The 5,000-nt window shown below is 36.5% G+C and overlaps 1 pseudogene; it reads right to left on the bottom strand.

Moving 5' to 3' along the window:
• LOC137633634 (uncharacterized) overlaps window positions 1-5,000 on the bottom strand; it is a 13,357-nt pseudogene that overhangs the window by 6,809 nt on the left and 1,548 nt on the right.

Genomic DNA, 5,000 nt, shown 5'->3' with positions numbered 1-5,000 from the left:
ACTGTGAAATTATGCTCTGGGAATCCAGTGGTAATAATATTACGTGACACTGTGGTACTGTCATCAGGTGACATTCTGGTATTGCCATCAGGTGACACTGTGGTACTGTCATCAGATGACACTGTGGTACTGTCATCAGATGACACTCTGGTACTGTCATCAGGTGACACTGTGGTACTGTCATCAGGTGACACTGTGGTACTGTCATCAGGTGACACTATGGTACTGTCATCAGGTGACACTGTGGTACTGTCATCAGATGACACTGTGGTACTGTCATCAGGTGACACTGTGGTACTGTCATCAGGTGACATCGTGGTACTGTCATCGGGTGACACTGTAGTACTGTTATCAGGTGACACTGTGGTACTGTTATCAGGTGACACTGTGGTGATCAGGTGACAGTATGGTACTTGTTTAAGTGGAATCATCTGGGAACACAGTGGCATTGTTTTGACGGAGCAACGAATCATCTGCTTCGTAAGATAAGGATATGTCAGTATTTGTGAAGATTGTGGCATTTGTTTCGGTAGGTAATGCAATACTGACATCATAAGAAGATTTGGGAACATCTGGATATAGCTTGGATGTTATATTCAACATCGGGTCATCTTCTCGTTGAGGGTAGGATGTGTAGGATGTCGTTTCTTTCGTCTCAACTCTGAGGGTGATGACTGGGGACGGACCGTCAGAGGAATCGGTGTTATTCGATCATATCTGGAATGCCTCTGTCTGGAACAAAATCCCAAAGGCGAATATCGCAATCAGCATCATTTTCACGTCCAGCTTCTCTGCTCATTGACAACCTTCGATATAATCCGTCTCTCTAACTCGTTTCCTTCAACAGCAGAAAAATCTCTCAAGTTATATCACAATTGCTTCTGTTTTTAAACGTTCTAATACACATTCCATGATATAACGTGAAAATTTCTTTGAAACCAGAAATAAACCGCCGTTAGAAAAAAAATACTTTTTTTTTCTTATCAGCAAACATTAAAGCTGCACCGGCAAGCCACTACACGTTGAGAATGCAATAGGTTTTGTCCCTTCCTACATGTCTGGCCTGTTCCAGAGGTATGGGCTGACTAGTTACCGAGACCCCAAGACCGAAGTTATAGACTAGATTCTCTAAGATGAATGGGACCTGGATTGGTCCAACCCACTTTAGGGAGTAGCTACGACGCAATAATTTCTTAAATCTTTTCTGTCTTCGGTATCCAAATTCATAAAACTGATTTCAATACAATATGGATTAGATATTGATTAATGTGAAGTTCCCATATTCTATTCCAGATATACTTAATTGGAAAGAGAGAGAGAGAGAGAGAGAGAGAGAGAGAGAGAGAGAGAGAGAGAGAGAGAGAGAGAGAGAGAGAGAGAGAGAGTATTACTTTACTTTTACTTTTACTTTTACGGGTTTATTTCTCGCCCTCCATCAGACACTAAAAGTCTGTTCAGCCAGGCCTTGGTGTGTGAAAACAATTTCTTTCCAGTTAATATTTTGCTCTGTATCTTATCAGTTATTTCGCTAGCATTTGTATTCAGGCTTAATAGTTTTTAGGTCACTATTATAACACTTTCTAAAAAGATAAGTCTACAGGTTTTTTTGAAAGCTGCCACATTTTTGCTATTCTTGACATCAAGTGGAAAGTCGTCGAAGAGTCTTGGTGCAGCATAACTAAACGTTCTTCCTCCTATTGCATGATTCACACTAATTTCGAATGGTCTATGTGGGTCATCAGCATGTCTAACTCTTACAGCAGCGCTGGTAGCTTGAGGGTAGGGGACCAAGTAATCACAAAGATATTTAGGCTTATCACTTGTAAGTGCTTTGTGAGTCAACAAGCAAATCTTAAATTCAATTCTAGCCTTAACAGGTAACCAATGTAGATCGATCAATGCAAGAGTTATTCTCTCCTGTAGTTTACTGCCTTTTATCAGTCTAGCCGCCCGGTTTTGCAAATTTTGAAGCTTTCTTAGTAGTGTATTGGGCAATTTATAGTACAGAGAATTGTAATAATCAAGCCTTGATATTACGTGACTCATCACTAAAATTTTTGTACTGCCCTCTGTTAAATATTTTCTAATAAATGCTATGTTTCTCAGGTGGTAGTTACACACTTTCACTGTGTTCACTATTTGGTCCTTCATTGACAAATTACAATCTATCAGTACACCCAAATTTTTCACAACAGGTACAATCCTAACATCAGCGTCACCAATTTTTATACTTTGAAATAACTGGTAATTCTTCAAAACCACCTTTGTGCCAAAAAACATACATTCTGTTTTATCATCATTTAATTTAAGCTTTTTCCTCTGCATCCATGTTTTTATTTCAGTCATTATCTCATCAATTTTCTTCTTTGTATCTTGTGTTGTTGAAATTGAAAGGTAGAACTGAGTATCATCTGCATATAGTCTACAGGTTTTTTGAAAGCTGCCACATTTTTGCTATTCTTGACATCAAGTGGAAAGTCGTCGAAGAGTCTTGGTGCAGCATAACTAAACGTTCTTCCTCCTATTGCATGATTCACACTAATTTCGAATGGTCTATGTGGGTCATCAGCATGTCTAACTCTTACAGCAGCGCTGGTAGCTTGAGGGTAGGGGACCAAGTAATCACAAAGATATTTAGGCTTATCACTTGTAAGTGCTTTGTGAGTCAACAAGCAAATCTTAAATTCAATTCTAGCCTTAACAGGTAACCAATGTAGATCGATCAATGCAAGAGTTATTCTCTCCTGTAGTTTACTGCCTTTTATCAGTCTAGCCGCCCGGTTTTGCAAATTTTGAAGCTTTCTTAGTAGTGTATTGGGCAATTTATAGTACAGAGAATTGTAATAATCAAGCCTTGATATTACGTGACTCATCACTAAAATTTTTGTACTGCCCTCTGTTAAATATTTTCTAATAAATGCTATGTTTCTCAGGTGGTAGTTACACACTTTCACTGTGTTCACTATTTGGTCCTTCATTGACAAATTACAATCTATCAGTACACCCAAATTTTTCACAACAGGTACAATCCTAACATCAGCGTCACCAATTTTTATACTTTGAAATAACTGGTAATTCTTCAAAACCACCTTTGTGCCAAAAAACATACATTCTGTTTTATCATCATTTAATTTAAGCTTTTTCCTCTGCATCCATGTTTTTATTTCAGTCATTATCTCATCAATTTTCTTCTTTGTATCTTGTGTTGTTGAAATTGAAAGGTAGAACTGAGTATCATCTGCATATAGTTTAAAGCCCACTTTTAGTTTTTTCAAGATGTGTGATAGCTCCATAGTATATATGTTGAACAAGATAGGGCCCAGAAAACTACCCTGTGGTACACCTTTCATAAGAATTCTCTAACTGGATCGGTTTCCAGAAACTTCTACAATAGTCTTCCTATTCATTAAGTAACTTCGCAAAAATTCCAGTGCTTCCTCAGTCACTCCAATGGAATTTAAGTCGTCAAGTAAGTACTCGTACACAACAGTATCAAAAGCAGCACTAAGATCTAACATAATCAAAATTCCACACTTTCCCTCATCAAGAAGACCTATAATATCATTCATTATTGACAATAAGGTAGTTTCTGTAGAGTGATTAGCTCTGTAGGCCGATTGATTTTCCGGGAATACCTCCAACTCATCAATATGCGCCCATAATTGCTCACTTATGATTTTTTCAATAAGCTTCGACATGTAGGATAAATTTGAAATGGGCCTATATGAATTTAGCTAGTTTACATCACCTTTTCCTTTGTATATTGGTTTGATCAACGCAGTTTTTTTCACAGCTAGGAAAACAGGATTGTGATGTACTTAGGTTAATTATGTTCAGGTAAATATTATATACAACTTGCTTGTTTGGAGCTTCACTTATTGAACTGTTTGGGAAAGGGTCGTTTCCACAATATGTATTCTTCATTTCTCTCATAACCTTTAACAAGTTGCACATATTTATTTCCTTAAATTTTATTAACTTCTTACCCTCCTTCACTGGCATAACTGACTGTCCTTCCAAGTGATTTTGGGAGAAACCTCTATAAATTTTATCTATTTTTTCATTGGAGAATATAGCAAATTTCTCTGCACAAACATTATCAGGCAAGACATATTTTCTCTTTAATCCCATCAAATCATCTAGGTTTTTGTGAAACTCCCTCATGTTATTAGTTTTTTTACTTTCGCCGTTGTAGAATTTTCTATTTTTTTTTTTTTCTAACAGGATGTTATAGTCATTTCTGACCTTATTATATAGATTTCTGGCTTGTGAGGATTTGGCTCTTTTCCATCTACCTTCCATCTTACGTCTATGTCTTTTTGCCTTTAATAGCTCACTATTATACCATCTAACATTTTCGCGTACAACTATTTATTTGCTCTTTATGGGACACATGGTATCATACATTTTTCCAAAATTGTCATTATATTTCTTGGTATAACACCCAACACATTCTCTATCTACCATATGTTCACATTGTATGTTCTCACAAGACATTTGCGCTACACTAGCTTCAATAAAATTCTCAGCGTCAAAATTTTCCCGTTCCCTATATGTGATCCATTTTTCAATACTCTGATGCAATTTATATTAACATCAAAAGTGATAATTTTAAGTGTTTTTGAGATCTCAAAGTCTGGTTCCACTTCGGTTTCTTATTAGGTCAGAATCTTTCACACATATGACCAAGACGAGTGTGTGACCACCTACTGACGTTGATACCAAAACACTGTTTATTAAACTAAACATCTCAAATACTTCCTTGAGTTCTTTAGCCTTACAATCGTTTTCATCATCTACCCAACAATTAAAGTCTCCACCAATTAATGTATTTTTAATATCGTCCACCACACCCACAAGAATACTAAATTCTTCAATGAATTTCCTCATATTACTCCCTGCTGGTCTATACAATGATATTATATTCAATACCTTACTGTTTCTAGTCAGTTTTAAATAGATATATTCAAACATTTCAAATACTATTTCATTCATGATAG

Source organism: Palaemon carinicauda, chromosome 3 (assembly GCF_036898095.1).
Source record: "Palaemon carinicauda isolate YSFRI2023 chromosome 3, ASM3689809v2, whole genome shotgun sequence".
Taxonomy (NCBI): Eukaryota; Metazoa; Arthropoda; class Malacostraca; order Decapoda; family Palaemonidae; genus Palaemon; species Palaemon carinicauda.
Note: the sequence above shows the minus strand (reverse complement) of the source record. Positions and strands in the feature narration are given on the sequence as shown.